General features: G+C 38.1%; 1 protein-coding gene across 3 annotated transcripts in view; it reads right to left on the bottom strand.

Moving 5' to 3' along the window:
• The window catches only part of Tmtc2 (transmembrane and tetratricopeptide repeat containing 2), a 434,585-nt gene that overhangs the window by 260,725 nt on the left and 156,280 nt on the right, over positions 1 to 17,580 (bottom strand). The gene's annotated exons all lie outside the window — the stretch shown is intronic.

The following is a 17,580-nucleotide window of genomic DNA, read 5'->3' as shown; positions in this document are numbered from 1 at the left end:
TTTAAAAATCAAATGTAAAATGCAAAAGGAAAATAAACAAATAATAAATGACATTGTTGAGATACTGCTTTTCCAGAAGTTTCTTTATGAGGTGGCGCTGAGAAGGGATCTCCGTTGTGCCAAAGTGACTCAGATCTCCCTCCCGGTGCCTGCTAGCACCTCCACCAGGAAAGCACTACTTTTCCTGAATGCAGATGCTTACTGAAAAGAAACAGGGTTTTTGTTTTTGTTTTTGCTTTTGTTTTTGTCAATGACTTGAGCTTCAAGGGTAACAGCTGCCCAACCACTGCCCTGGAAACCGTGTGGCACACTGGCTAAAAAATGCAGATTCCAGCTCCATGTCCACTTAAGGTCTGCGATTCTGCATTCTCAACCAGGTGGCGCTGGTGTAAGGGATCGTCTATAAGGGGAACTGGTCCTCTACTAAAAGGTAAATTTTAGGTCAAATCCTAGTACCCAGAACAGTGTTTCTCACACACACACACACACACACACACACACACACACACATCACCTAGGGAATCTTGCTAAATAGCAGGCTTGAATTGAGCAGTTCTGGGGAGAAGCCTAGCTGTATTATGGCTTGCGAGTTAATGTTCGCCTACCGCCTCATACAGCCATAGGTAGGTTCTTCAGAGGCGGTTGGTTCTGGAGTCTGATGCTGAAATTAAGGATGTTACACTGGAATGGACAGATGGTGTGGTACTAGGATTAAGGCTCCCAAAATTGGGTGAGGCTACCAGCCCTAAGGGCAGATAGCCTGGGTAGTATATAAAGGATAGAAAGAGGATTGCTGCGGTTCTCACTGGTCACTTGCTGCTCTGCTGCCTTTTGCCTGTCTGCTTCACCACAAACTCTGTCTCCCTTCGATTCCCTTCTACCCTGTCACCCTGTCTCAGAGCCAGCCGTCTATGGACTGAAACCTGCACACACTGAGCTGCAATGACACTTTCTCCTTTAACACTGGGTGCCAGGTATTTTATCTGATCAAGGAGAAGAGCAGCTAAGACAGACGGTATGTCTCTAATAAGCTCCAAGGTAATGCTAAAGCGCCTAAGAACAGCAAGGCCTAGACGGAGGCAAGACTGGCTGGACAGGCTCTCAGCATGGAGATGCTCCTCTTCCTTCATAGTAAACTCAGCATTTCGCACTTCTCTGCTCTCAGAGGTCTTGCCTCGACCTGTAGAAATTATTATGTCTGCTGATTTGAGACTCAAAAGTTCTAGGCTCATCTACTTGGCATCTCCAAAGAAACTTCACGGTAGGCACTACTATCTCCTGAGTCCTCGTTCTCTGCCAACTCCTGGACCAAACTTCCTGGCAATATTTTTTTATCAAAAGTTTGGAACAATATTGACGAGTTAAATATTATTCTCCACATCACTCAGGTGAAAAAGTTACAGTTAAGAAAAAATCATAGCTTTTCTAAATTTGAAAAAGCAGAATGAGTTTTGTGGCTTGTGCATTCCTTCATTATTATGTTCTTCCCAATAAATGAAGTATATACTGCTGGGGGGTTATAAAAAGACAAACCCTACACAATGTTAAGGTTTATATTTCATGAGATGTCTATCGCAAGAGAAATTAATTTTCTTATTAGTAACGGGTTTTCTAAGGCTTTCTCAGAATGAAGCTGTCAAAAATTTAAAAGTCAATATAAAGGCTAATATTAAGGAATCAATACTTCTGGTATACACAGATATGGTATACTTGTGGAGGACTCGGTTTGGAAATTCTGAGGAAGCAGGGTGGAATCTGCAGTTTTTTGTAATCATAGTGGACCTAGCCCTCTGTTCCCAGAAACACAAAAGGGGCACATGAGTAAGAAGGAGCAGGACAGCGACATCCCAACTAGAAAACTCTTGCCTGGTCTACTGTTAAGAGCTGCTCTGAGAAGTTCAGGTCATTGTGGCTGAAGAGTAAGTGAAGGGAGGCTGCCCTACTGGCATTTACCTGTAGCTGCTTTACCAGTTCTGCCTTTCAGTATGAGGCAGCTGTGAGCAGAGAAAAACTTCCATATAAATGTTACAAAAATTCAGGTTGGAAAAAGCCATGATTGACAAGCTAAGGGGAAATAAACATTCGTGAGCCCCAGGTCAGTAATTTACTGCCAGATTTAAAAGAAAATGCAATGGTGATTCAAACAGATTAAGAAACACAACCAAAATGATAGCCAGAGGAAACAGGTAGTACACCAAGTGGAATCAAATGACTGGGCAACAGTAGTTTCCAATAGCTTCTCTAAGTGGCTTCTTAATTAACCTCTGTGAACTTCAGCTTATGTGATAATAGTCAACCTTAATTGGAATCACTTAACAAACATTTGTAAGTGTTCATTTATCTTCTATATAGAGAAGCAAAAGCATTGCTTTGCAGATACATGAGCATTCTGAACAACCTACTACAAATGACACCTTTGCCCTATTAGCTGTTATTATGATTATGATAAAGTAGAATAAAAAACTGGGCTACAATCTATTTAAAAGTCCCTTATTGAAGTCTTCTTGATCCTTAACTTCTGAAATTTGTTACATTTAGCAGTTAGAATGAAAACAGATCAATCAGTACCTAATGATTATCTACTATTTGGCAAATACCATGCTGGTTCTTTGATATATTGTCTATTTAGGAACATTATCCAAAAGGTAGATCTGTTAAAACCATATCTTAAAATTTTTACTACATAGCAGAGATAGTTCATCATCTCCCTGCGTCTAGACTCTTTCCATATCAATAGAATTTTAATCTTCAGGTGAATACGTGGTTATCAGGCACTTCCTCCGATGCTAAACACTGTCACATAACTAGCTTTGGCTACTACAATAAGAGTGCGTCCTGAAGGGAAAGTTGACCTTCTTGCCCTCGTTTTGCCCCTTCCTCCTTCCTGCTACATGAAATAGCATGTAATAGCAGAGTTCCAGCACTGGGCCATAAGGTATTTGTAGGGATAAGAATCCCAGGTAAAAAGAGAGGAGACCAGAGGAAACCGAGTCCCTGTCATGGAGAGCGAACCAGCCTTAGGCAAACAATCTCTCTGTTTCATGCATATGAGAAGTAAATTGCTACCTTTTTCTAAACTATGATAGTTTGAGAGTTAAGTAGTATCGGCTGAACCTATCATAAGTGAAATCCTTTGTTAACAGAAGACTGAGCACATCACAGAAGTTTGATTTTCCATTTTGATTTTTCAAGTCTCCGTGTATTGACTGTGCATTAAACGAATTTCCATATAAATTGGCTTTTAAAATATTAGAAACAGATGTTTTTCTGGATCCATTAAATTAAAACACCCTGCTATGACATTCATCAAGAGTCTAACCCAGAAGTAATTGCTTAAGACTTGATGGGTTATAATTAAAATTTAAAAGAAATATGAAAAACTGCCAAACTGCCAAACGGTGCTGTCAGAGAGAGCTGATTTAAAATAATTCAGAATGAAACTTAACTGGCTTTCATCTGACATCCCGGATATTGATGTGAATATCTGTAATATCAAACAAATGCAGAAACTTTTGTACTATCAAAGTCAGGGCAGTGAAGAGCTACTCACTGGACATTACTCAGAGAAAGCTGGGAAGCAAGCACATTTAGTTTAGGACAATACTTCATTCTTCCAATGGGAGATTTGAAAAGAATGGAGAACAGTCTTCCTTTACCTTTCCTTTTTTTTTTTAATTTTGTAACCCTGATTTTCTATAAGCTATTCGCTCACTGCTATAACCAACTCTTTCTGGAAAGAAATAAAACAAAAAATTCTAAAAATCTGTGTAAAGCCACTACAAGTTATTATCTTTATAGCAATAAGCCATGTAACCTGCAGCAGCCACAAGATATACTATATCTCTTGCAAAAAAATGAGGTTTTCAAAACAAAAAACAAAATTAATAAATCTCATAACTGCATTGTGAGGAAAAAATTGTGAAGCACAGTTCAAAGAACAAAATTTAAAGGGAAAATGATGTTTATAAAAGAAAAACAAAAGAACAAGGAAATACCTCACCTATGTATAAAACATACTATACTAAGGGAGCCTTCTGCATGCTAAAATTCTTCGGTTTTATTTTCTTATGCAGGTTTTTATTTAATCAATGAATATTATGGCCAAAGAATTCAGGATACTAAGCTCTACCGGGTTTTAATATATAAGTCCTGTCCCATATGCAAGTCAGTGATAAAAGGTGCATTACATCACCTCAACACCACATTAAGAAAGATACCAGCAAAAGGAAAAAGAGCCTTAATAGAATCTGAGTAATCGGCAAGAGGAGATGTAAAGTAGTCATTCAGCACTAAGCATAATAGATCTGATCATTTGCATTTTCTTTTGCGAGTCCAAAATGGAAATGGTGAAGCCTTTTCTGTCTGCTATTCTGCAGCTAATGAAACACCTTAATGCAAAACAAAATTTCACACTGATATAATTTCTGAGGTTGCTTCTGTGAGGTGTTTGGAGTTGAAAATTCCCAGAGACAGTAAGAAATTAGGAAATTTTCCACTCTGGACAAACTGAAGACATCAGAAGTAGCAGATGGGGAAAAAAAGAAAAAAGAAACAATTCTCTAGGGAATACAGAACTGGATTGTCTTTTGAAGTAAAAAGATTCAGTCTCTCATGTTTTCACAGAGGTCTTAACCTGCTTCTAGTTTTGTTCATTTGCAGTTCTTTGCTCTTGCTGCCTTATGATTTTTTCCTTTAGGAAATGTTGACAAAGGCCAACATTGTTGTAAAACTGATGTACAATGTGACACTGGCATCCAAACTGCCCTTGCGTGTGTGTGCGTTTCTTGCTGCTATTTTTTTTCTGTCCATTGACCTTTTCGGTCTGAGGCCCACAGATGATGACCATTAGTCCTTCGGTGCAGAAATGATGTTTAGATTCTTCAAACGTCAAATGGTATGCTGTTCTGATATGTTTTTTATTGCTGTACTTGGAAAGTAAATACAGGTCAATCCTTAAATTTTAAAAAAGCAATGGACTGCAATTCATTTTGCAAGAGAGAAAAGGAAGAATGCCCTCATTCAGCCTGACCAGTGTGAAATGCTACCCAACCTACGTTTCTGTGCTCAAGCTGAGTGGTGCAATGCCAGGCTGGAGCCAAATGGACTTGTGCTCACTACAAAAGAAAGGTCCTTCATTTTTCTGTGTCTTGGTATCCTCCCTGTACAAAAAAAAGGAATGTACTTGCCTCATAGGACCATTGTGAGGAGAAATGAGCAAAAGAAACATAATTGTACAATACGTATGCATAATGCAATATAACACATGCACATGTGTGCTGTAATTTATGTAACACACATTAGCTGTGATGGTTACTATCAACTGTAAAACAACTCTTGTTAGCTAGCCATCATGCAAACAGTGTTGCTTTAGACATATTTATGTTTACAGTCTTCAAAAGCTATGGAATATTGTCACGAATGTTTCACTTGAAGTTCCTGTAAACTTTACTAATGCTTTCACAAGATAAAAAGCATTTATGAAGTGTTACTTTCATTCTTTAACACAGTAATCTTTTCTTTCTCCTGTGTTTTTTTTTTTTTGTTGTTGTTGTTGTTGTTGTTGTTTTTTACCATCTCTATTTACTTCTCCTTGGCCAGCATCTCTTTTGCATTTCTTCTCCCCAAAATGCATGTATTTCTCTCTTGGTTGTGTCCCCTAAGTGTCTTTCTTTCTACAATCCCATCCGGTGGTCACCTCCACAATTGCAAAGTAAGAGATGACCTCTTCATCTGAACTTCTGGATGAGACATTGCTCATGAACATAAATATCTTAGAGTGTCCACTTGACGTCAACACTGCACTATAAGAATAATGAAATGTTGGCTTTTCTAAACTGACTCTGTAACTCGAAAGGTATCATTACCTTGAAAGGTAGCCTTACTAGATGTCTAAAGGTAACCTCTTTAAAGTCTACATCCTTGAATTTACAGAGAACTAGCCTTCTGGCTAAGGATCCCATAAAAAAGCAAAAGATGTAACACTAGTTTAAGAAGTTTGAAAACTGCATAGCCTTGTATAATGAACACATGCTGGGTTGCCAAACCTACTTTTCTTTTCTATTAGAAAACAGCTCATATATATTCTTATTCCATATGCATAACTCTGAATCCAAACTAGTTTTCCCACAAACCGTCTCTCTCTTACTGAGTCTCACATTAATTACCGCTGTTATTCCATCACTTCCAATCAAGGTTGCACATGAGTGCTCCTTACGTTTTTACTCCTGTGTCTATCTTAAAACTGGTTAAGGACACACTAAAGCTTCGCAGGACATCAGAAACCACCCTGCAACTTGCAGGTTTTTCTCGAATCTGCCTCCACCTTCCCTTTTCCACTGCCTTCCTTCAGGCTTTCATTACTTTCCGTGTGGCATAGCACGGTTGCTACAATCAACTGATCATTTTTCCTCATTCTTTCATTAAGCTAGGTTTCCCTCAGGAAAAGAATTATGTCTTTTCTCCCAGTGCACAATGTATCTTAGGCATGTAATAAATATTACTAAACTGAATTCAATGGCAATTCCTGCTTGCTTTCATTCTCAATTTGATCCATTATGTATACTACAGAAAGAAAAAGCTCCTAGCATGTAACTCTAACTCTACCCCTCACGCTAAAAATCCCTTATCATGCCCTATGTCTTTGCATAATAAACACCCTTCATAGCTCACCATTCACTGCCTTCCCCTTTATGACTTTCAGGTCAATCTTTCATTACTGTTTCATCTACATCCTACCACAGCTAAACTCAGCCTCTCTGCCCCAGCGAGCACCAGTTCTTGCCTCCTAAACTATTGTCCTTCAGCCATTCCATCTCCCCAAATGTACTTCAACCCCATGTTTTGTTTAAAACTACTATCTTCCCATAGCGTTTCCCAGTGACTTTTGCAGACTACATTTAGTTTAGATTTTCAATACTGACCTATTAACAATACTCACTCCTTCCTACAAATACCAAGGATCTTAAATGAGATGTGGGGGATATTTCTGAAGCAGGACAGTCAGAAGGAATAAGAAGTGTATGCATTGAAAATGGCATACGATGTTTCTAATATTCTTTCTCCAAGTTCCTATTATTGTCCATAAAAGGGACAGTAAGAAAATCATTCACTCATCCATTTGTTCATTCAGTAGTGGGACAGACACTACCATTGTACAATCAGCAAAGTAGATTTCTTAAGTTTGAGAAACATTCACCTGGTAGAGGAAGTAAGTTCACAGCGAATTTCATTACCCCTCACTACAAATAGTGCTCTAATACAAATACTGACTGCTGATGGAGAACATAAAAAGGGCTCTTACCATCTTAGAAGCTCAAAAGCTTCCAATAGAAGAACAACTCTACAAGCATAACATGTAAGGAGCTAAGCGAAGGCAAAAGGAGTCAGGGACTTGTCTCAATAGTCATCACTATTGAAGAACATGGCACAGGAGAAAATATGGTAAATTTGAAAATACACCAGTTTAGTTTGACTGGAATGACTTTTGGGGGACAGGGCAGCAGGAATAACTGGTGTTGTTCTGTTTGTATGCTACAGTTGGCCCCGGGATGAAAAAGAACTGTGTTGCATGTGAATGTCCTCAATTAAGTCGGCTTCGTCTTGTTAAGGCTCCTTTATCTCCTCAGGACACTAACTGCTTATAAGAATGAAAAGCAGCTACTTATAGCTAGGACCCCAGCACATAGTAGGCCCTCAATACATACTTAATGAGCTCAACTTTAATTAGAGATGATCGGTAAACTGCATTTACTATTTAAAAACAACCTAGATTGTTTCAAGTTCACGGGGAATTCTCAGTTTCATCTAAAAGTAGTTTGCTCACTTTGGGCACTAACCTCTTCTCACACAATGATAATTAATGATGGAAAAACCATCAGGTTAATTGGCTTACCCAAATGTCTTTGGCACTCACTTGCCACTTAACCTATAATCCCTTCATTAGAGTTTCCTCTTCAGGGATAAGCCATTATATTTAAAAAGCTCCAGTTAATATGCAAATACTTGGCTAAAAGAGTAAAGGAGTAGAGAAAAAAACTGTAATACTTTCACCCTGTCCTAAAGTTTGGGGATAAGCAATGCACTTCAGATTTATAGAGGAGCCCAAAGAAGGGAAGTAACTTCTAGGGCTGGGAGCTGAGATGCTGGGGACAGTACTAAGCCTCTAGATCAGAGAGGCAGTGGACAGCATGCCTGCATCAGTAGACTTCACACAATGTGTCACTACACCTGTAACATTTTGCTGTTTGTTTGTTTCTATCTGGATCTCCTCCCTGAAGAGAGCAGAAATGACTTCATGAGCAATGGGCCCATAATAAATAGTCACTGTTTAAATATTAAATGAAAAAGTCACAAGAAGCAACAAGGAGCCTGTTGTCAGACAGATATCCAAGGGAGAAGGTCTCAAATAGCTAGTTGTTTAGTAAATTTCAAAATGCTAAGTAAATCTAAAAATGCTTTTAAAAAAATAAATAAAAATAAAATAAAAATGCTAAGCCTTGTAACAAATGGCATATTTTTAGTGGATTCTTCTCTCCTGTAGGAGTTTTTCCTATAAGCAGTAAATGAAGCTTATGAACTATCCCTGCACAACCATCCTGTTCTAGCCTTCAACATCAAGAAACCCAGAAAAATAAACCTTTAATTCAAAGATGGCTCTATCTGCAGCTGAACAAGTTCCCAAGCTGTTGGCAATTCACACTCCTAGAACGTTTGTGAATAAGGAAGCTCCTTCCCTCCACCCAGGAGAATTTTCCCAGGCACTGTCTCCCCTACTAAAAGAAATTAGACAAAGCAGCCATGGTCAATATTTGAAAATATTTTTAGTTCCCCAGATTAATTCACATTGTCATTTTCAAAATTTCTTCAGGGACTACCCATGAAAAAAATTCAAATATCCTTGATAAGTAACAATCTATGTAAAAAAAAGCTTACCATTTAAAATTAAAACTTCATTTACCCCAAGATACTTTCAATGTTATTTATGTGAAAGCATTTAGCAAGAATAAGGCAAAAATTAACAACATGAACACATAAGGAATACCACACTCCAAGCAGTTAATTTTACTGATTAAAAGAATCTTCAAACTTACTATAGTTCTTAGTAACTTGAAATATTTTTCATTGCCTTGCAATCTGCATAATGAAAAATATCATTTTCTACATTGGTCATTATATCTGCATTTTGCATTCTTACTCTTATACTAAGCTGAGTAGAATTTCATCTTAAAAGTTTAATAAAATATCATTTTCTTACTTTTTTTAGAGTTGAAATTAAAATACCAAAAGAAGAGACACTATGAAGCTTCATCATGCTCAATTTAAATCAAATATATGAATCATTTTAGGACAGTAGCTTATATAATTCATGAATGGTCCGTATTATAGGTTTTCATAAATTCATAGATACATACAAAGTATTTTTATTTTTTATTTTTAATTAATTTTATTGAGAAACAAATAGCAATGACAGTTTCAAAACCGATTAGTAGGACAGTTTCAATAATAAATACATTGCATATTGTCTTCGTAGTGGTTATTCATGGTACAAGATGCAGACATGATACCCTATCCAAATGCTATTATTACAAACCTTTCTTCTCATTGAATTAAGAGAAAGTAGCTATATATCTATCCTATTTTGTACACATAGATACAAAATGGTCCTTCATTTGTATCCCTTTTTTTTTTTTTTTGGTTTAGTTTTGTCAGAGAAGGGTATCCCCTTGCCATTTAAATATTGTAGGTACGTGAATTCAGCGAAGTATTCCAATATGGTGCAGTCATCCATAGTAGTAGTGGGTTATCCATAGGACTGGCAATGTCAGCAGTTGTTGACTTGAGCCTTTTATAGCTCAGTATATTAATATTTTACTTTTTATACCTTGTTTTTATACTTTTCTGCTGGATGGTTAAGACCAAGATAAAGCAAGACCCATATAATAAGAAATGTAACTTTTGTATCTGACAAGGTCAATCAAATCCCCTCAGGATTTATCCTGAAACCCTGTATCACAGTTTGCAGATCCTTTGTGAGTGTCAGCCATGTGGATAAGTCACGGCCATTGCTTGACCAGTACCATTTTTATTTTTATAGATTTATTTTTAAATATTCTCTTTCTCCTACAACAGTCTCATGAGTGTCTATATCTTACAAAATGCAACTTTTCCTCATAGCTCTTGATATTTAAATTATTATCAATCTTTGATTATTTAATAGCTGTATTAAATATCACAGTAGTTTTTTTAGAAGTGCACTGCTTTCAAAAATGAACATGTTCTATCACATACTAGATTCCAAAAGACAAAAGATAAATGTAACCATCCACATTTTGCACATGGTCTTGTTCTATACACTTTTACAGCATAAAAGAGGATGTCATCTTGGTCCTGAAGGACCCAGATATCCAGCTGCACACCGGGCATGGCACATGTGGCAAGCTGAAAATATGCCTCATCAGTTAAGTAACTCTTTTCACACATAAATGGGCTACACAACTTTCAGACCAGATATACCAAAGTACATGGTAATCTCCCCACCCTCCCAAGAACTGTATTATTCTTTTAACAAATCATATCCTTGAGGAAGAGTCATAAAATCTTCACATGCGGTGAATGGGAGCAGTACCTTCAGGCTGGGACCATGGCTCAGAATCTGCTAAGAGCCCCTGCCTGAGCACTGCCAGATCATGAAAACAAAGGGGGAAATTTTTTAAAAGAGAAGCAAAGGTCTCTAAGATGAGAAGCATTGGAGTGGGAAGACGTTCATGTTGCATTATCCACATGTTGGCTTATCTCTTTGCCTAATTACTGTCTTTTCTGAATTGAGCCTTCCTCAACTCACCTTTCTTATCCACACCACTCTTTCAGCCAAACACAACAGCCAAGAAGCTTATTTTAGCCAAATGTTTGCAATGATCCTTCACATTTCTGATTTAAAATTTTCCATGTGTTGCAAATGTTTCCCTCACAGGTATTTCCATTATAATACTACCTTGTATTTGTATCATTTTACATTTTATGAAACGTGCTCACATTCGCAACTTTCTTCAGTCCCCATCATGGCCCAAGTGAGCAAAAGTGGACAGATGTGCATGTGAGAAGTTCAGTTTGTTGGGACTATCAGGACAGTAAAGATCAGAGAAACCACTAGAAACCTGGTCTCAATGTCTCCTCATTTATTGTTCTTGCTGTTGTGCGTTGAACGATCCCCACCCCAATGCATATGCTAAGGTACTAACCTTTAATACCTCTATGACTATATTTTGAAATTTGGTTAATTCAATTAAAATTATACCATGTGTGGGCTCTACTCCTGTTTGATCAGTGTCCAACTAACAAAAGAAAATTTGGAGACACAAAGACTGGAGGGACGTGTGTGGAACACAGAGGAACTATTGCTGTGAGGACAGACTGGCCAGGACATCTGCAAGTCAAGCACAAAGGCTACAGGCAAAACCAAACCTGCCAATCCCTTGAGCATGACTTCTAGGCTCCAGAACTGTGAGAAAGTAAATGTCTGTTGATTATGCTATGTTTGTAGGAGGCCCTAGACAACTCATACACACTACACCATGAGAACAATCATACACAAGTACATATGTGTCTGCTCTTTATCTTTGAGCGTTTCAGGAAAATCACATCTCACATTTCACACACAGGCCCCTTTTTTCCAATATTCTGTCGTGTGTGTGTGTGTGTGTGTGTGTGTGTGGCACCAGGGACTGAATTTAGGACTCTGCACTTGCTAGGCAGGTCCTTATTCTACTGAGCTATCTCCCTGGCCCTCCAATACCCTGTCTTGTTCTTCATTTTTCCTGATGGGATAAATTGCTTGGAAAGTATAAATACAGTTCAAGAGCTACCTTAGTCTCAATTGTGCTAAAATGTGTCCAGGTTCTTAAAGAAGGAAAAAAAGTTCTAATCATGCCAATGAAGCCAATACACAACAGTATTAACACTAAGTAAACAGACACAATGAAGCATGGGCGCTACTTCATATTTACATTGAGATTGACAAAGTTTACTAAGCACACACATTGTCTCATTTTAGCCACACAATAATGCCACAAACTGGAAAACCTAAACTGGTGAGGTAAGTTAATTAAAGAAGAGCTCCTACTTAATAATAGGCAGGAAAAAAACCATCCCTCAAACTAACTCCATCTAACAAAGCGGCCCCTGTTCTTCCACATGTACAATAAATCTCCAGCAAGAAGTGTTGGGAAGGCGATTTGCAAGTAAAACCCTCCTCTATTATTGCATTTTGTCTGGAATCCATGTATCTGCCCTCAAGACTCAATAAAGCTGTAAAAATGCTTTTCTACCATATTCTTTTAATTTCTGGACTTCCAAAAGCAAGTCTTCCTTTAACGCTAAGGAATCTTGGAAAACGTGAGTCAAAGGAAGGTGTTCATTGTCTTGTAGGGACGGGTGAAGGAGGCAGCTTTATAAAAGCCCCAAACTAACCTATAATTTCATAGTACAGCATCTAATAGAAAACATATTCTGGCAGAAACACTGCTGCCTGCATCTCTTTTTAGCTATAAAACAGTTACACACACACACACACACACACACACACACACATCTGAGAAGGATCAGACTTTGAACACAGTGCAGCAACACACACGCACAACATGAGAAGCTTCACCAGGGCTGCCTGCGATGACAGGATACACAGACAGCCCTAGAATAAAATCAGCCTCACAGCTAAATCAGAGTTTTTTTGGATGCAGGAATATATAAGCCCTGATGAGAAACAGACAGGCAAGGAGGAAAACACTTTAATTTAAAACTAACACAGGGAAGCACACAGCACACCCACACCTTTGGTCCACAAATCACCATAATTCTCTAACATTGTCATGGAAGGCAAGAGATAGTCCTTGCAAAAATGAATAGAGAAAAATATATTAACTCCATTATTAAAATTTACCAACATTCTAATATACAATATTATCTAATCTTCATGTCCTTCCTTGACCAACATTCAATAATCAAGAAGAAATAAATTAAATTTCATGATTAAATAAATCACTTGGCAGGCACTCCATATGCACATGCTAAATGGTATGGGAAAACTATCAGCTCTTTCATATATTTTTTTTAATTGTATTTGGTTGTTACAGGGTCTCACTAAGCAGCTTGGACTAATGGTGATCCTCCTGCTTTCAGTGTCCCCAGCAGTGGGATTACAGGCATGTGCCACTATGCGCAGACTCTGGCTGGCTCAGTCCGCCCTCAGGGTGAGCCTGTCATAGCATAGTGGTGCCAGGGATCGAACTGCAGTCCCTGCACTTGCCTCAGCAGGAGCTTAGTCCGCTGAGCTATCTCACCAGCCCTCTTTCAGATTTCATGCTCTGGATAAATTATGAAGCACCAATATGTATATTAACCCTGTTATATTTTTCCCTTTTAATGATTCCCAAGTCATATACTTTAATTAGCTGGGTAGTAGTAGTAACTTTCATGACCACTCCACAAGTATGACTGCTAAATTATCCAACCACCACGAAACTAAAATTCCCAAGCCAGGACCATGAGATCATTTTTATTCAATCTTGACCACCACTGCCTTCAATAAATATAACTTCTGTCACCACAGCCATTACCAATAAAAGAAAATTTTCCAACATAAAAGTAACCATGTTAATTAAATTCATAGTGCATGAAATAAACAAGCAGGACCAAAGTCTAAGACTGGAAGATGATATTCAATCAGAGGAATCCAAGCATAACAAATCTAATTTTTCACTCCCATCTGTAGAAAGAAAAAAAGAATACTATATATTCATCTTTGATCTGAAACAACTCCTAAAATTCATAGAAAGTGTTAAAGTTGTACACACATGCTTTCAAGTTAGGAAAATCTTGATTGAAATAATTTCTCTTGGCTTTACAAGCTGGATGATTCAGTTTTCTCATGTACAAACTGCTGTCAGTGGGGAAGATTAAAACAGCTAGGCTAATTCCAGAGCACAGTGCCTGATACACAGTACATGGTTAGGAAATAACTGTCCTATACCATTCACCTGCCTTACCACCTGCATGCCACAGTAGAGTACTCATTTTCAGAAATGTCAGTCAATACCACGAGGTATAGCATTGACTTGCTGCCATCATTGGTCATTTTTCTTAACATCTTCTCTAGGGCCTTTGTTCCTCTCTCTTCCTTTTCATTCATGTGAAATTGTGCTCATCTTAATCATAAATTAAGCCCATCAGCCAATCTAACTTCACAAAAATGATACTCATAGCAGTGTAATTCAATCAGCAGTATAGAGGAACAGAAGTGTTCAAAAAACATAAAAGAAAGAAGAAAAATGTAGGACTTATAGTTCTGACCTAATTAGGATATTCTGTAACAGCTTCATTGTAAGAAAAGAAGCTACATCTTATTACACAAGCTGTGATTGTATATATATCGTTCTGATTAAAGATTACCTTTTCAAATAAAACAACCATAATGTGGTCTGCAATTTGAGCTTTGAGTCCTAAATCTAGGATTTATTTTTTTTTTCTTTATGAAGTAGGAAATAATTTTTCCAAGAATTTTGAATCACATAATATGTTTCAAAGAACAATTTCTGAACAATAGGACTGTCTACATTCAGTCTCTAGTATCATTGCTAATAATAAGACACAAACATAATATTTGCAGGCGATCCCTTAATTGTCTTCCTGTATAAGCCAGTCCTATATGGTGGATACTAAGTGAACTGTAATTGTGATGTCCTAAAATACAACCTAAAAGCGTTTAAGGTCAGGAATGTAACAACCCTGTGTACAAAGATAATGTCACGCACTCTACCAGGGTCACTCCACTCAGAGTAGATGAATTTCTACATTGAAAAACTAACATTAAAAGTTGCCTTGTGAAGGATACCAGAACAGGCATACTCAGATGCTGCACTGGTCCTGTCTTCTAATGGTTTCCTTTCTGAGGACGTCCTAGGGTGAAGTTCAATCTTTCTAATGGGAATAAAACGGCACTCCAACTCTCCAAGGGCATTTACTACTTTAAAAAGGAACTCCAAACTCTGCAATCTTTAAAAGCAGGGTCAGTGGGGAAAGTCATTTTTCAAAGCTCTACTGAACTGGCACTCAGCTTTTAGCTAGCCACAAAGATAAGGTGTTCAGTCTCAGTAACCGAATCACCTTTCTTTAATTTTTAATGCCTGTCCATTTCACAGCACCCAAGAGGAATTAATGACTTGCTTATGATGTCATTAATGGCTCGAACCATGAATATTAGTGCATTTTGACAAACATGCAGAAAATGATCTAACAACTCATTTTAGGTGTATATTGGATAAAGTTTACAAAAATAAAACATAAAGGTATCTTCCAGTTCTTTTCAAAGGGAGAGAAAAAAACACTGTAACAACCTCATCATCATCACCCTGCAGAAAAATTTCAGTTAAAACAAAACCCCTAGAGGGGACACATGTTTTTTATTTCCCGTTCTGAAAAGGCACACAGGTAGAGGCAAGTTTAAATGGCAGTGGATTGATCTGGAATGTGAAAGACCACGAGGTTCACACATACAAAGATCAATAGTTGTTTTAGAAATTAACTATACCATATCTTAAACTTCAACATAAGTTCTAAACTGATCCAGGTGTTATCGTCAGGGTTGAAACAGATGCAGTGTTAGCACATTAAACTGTGACTCCTGCTCCAACACGGCCTAATGAGCTCCACATGCTGGAAGTGATCATCACGGAAGGACACGCACTCAGCCAAAAGCCTAGCTTTCCAACACAGCCCGAGTTGATCGTAGACATTATGCTCACATACAACAACTTGGGGACTAATGCTCTTTTTATACTGATTATAAGCATTCACAATTTTGAAGGTGGGAAATGATAGTAGGACATTAATCTGGCATTTGAGTAACAAAGCCACAGTTATCACAGATGTGTGATGGTAAGACACCAATGTCCTCTCCACAACAAAGTCAGAGCTGGGTATTCCAGCCAGTCTTTTCTTGGGATCTTGTCTGGACTCCAAAGTGGCTAAATGAGAAGACAAATTTTATATAGAGCCTCTATTGCTAATAAATATACATAACATTTCTCATTTTCGAAACACTTTTCTATAGATCTTGTGAACTCACTAACATTTTCTTCATCTTTCCAGTGATGAAAATCTAAGATTCCCATCCAAGCTTACCAAGTAGCTAGAAGAATTAGAGAAAAATCACATCTTTGGCCTGGCTGTACCAATGCTGTTTTTGCTGCTCAGCATTAGGTATGAGATCAGTGCACTAGAAAGGCCATGTGCCCACGTTCAACTAATAATTTATGATTTCTTAAAAACCAGGCTATCCTGTAAGAAGAATAATACACAATAAAGCAGCACAACATGTTTCAGTCAATTCCCTTCGGCTCATTTATACTGCAACTACTAGTACTGGCTAACACGCTGAAATGATGCTAAATTAGTCAACATACTGAAAAGCTGTCTGAGGCGGAAGGAAACTCACCATGGAGCATTCTGTATTTATTGACTTTTCCCTTTACCGAAAGCCTTGTAGTCATCAAATAACAACTTCAAAAACAGACAGTTAAAATAATGCCAAATTATTCTCTATAATTCTGGTACTTTCAGAGTTCACTCTACCACATTACCAAAGGAAAACATGACATGAGGTGTTGGAGCCACACATAGACTGAATTTCACACATATTATGTTATACCCAGAGGTGATATTCAAAATATTAACAACTAGCTTGGAATGGGCACCGGCTCTACCAACAGAGCAGGGCTTTCCAGGGCCTCTGCCATGTTCACCATTAAAGTTGTAGTAAGTGGGCCAAGGAGAGGTTTATGTGGTTTCGGGTAAGGGCATAGGAAGGTCAAGGAGGAGAACTTTGGAGAAGCAGAAGACAATAGCGATGTATCAACTGCCATGTTCATGTCAGTGAAGCCATCTAAATATCAGCATCCCCAACAGAAATGTTATAGTGAGCATGCATTCAGGGAGGTAAAGTCAGATTGCAAAGAATGCCTCATTAAAAAGCAAGACTATGTACTGACACCCTTCTAAGGAGAGAGAGATGAACATGTTAGCAGAGTATAGTATTCAAAATAAAAAAAAAAAAGATGCTGACATACTGAAACAACGAACTAAAGTAAACATAGTCATTAAATTAAGCAGGAATAAGGGTTAAGATCCTAGAGCCTAAAATAGGAACCAAGTCCCGCAGCTACAGAATAGGAGCAGGTGAGTCAGCAGCATACACGTGGAAAAATACTTGGAAACTGGAGGTAAAAAGAAGTCAAGGAGTCAGTGTGCAGTGGCCAACAGCAACAGTAAATCAAATGCTGCGCAAGCTCAGACTTCCATTACAAACAAATACATAAGCATAAGCTACTGCATGTGCTATAAGGATATAATAGTCTCGACGTCCCCACCCCTCCCGCCGAGTAGGAATTTCTGCCGACTTCCGGGAACGCCCAGACCCAGTCCTAGCCCAGGTCCCCAGCAGGAAGGAGCTGAGCACAGCAGCCAGACCTAAGCCAGACGCAGCTGGATAACTCCAAACTCTGTAGAGCTCCACCTGAACTTCAGTACGTG

This window comes from Octodon degus, unplaced genomic scaffold, assembly GCF_000260255.1.
Source record: "Octodon degus isolate 3935 unplaced genomic scaffold, OctDeg1.0 scaffold00004, whole genome shotgun sequence".
NCBI lineage: Eukaryota > Metazoa > Chordata > Mammalia > Rodentia > Octodontidae > Octodon > Octodon degus.
This window is presented reverse-complemented; position numbering and strand designations above follow the sequence as displayed.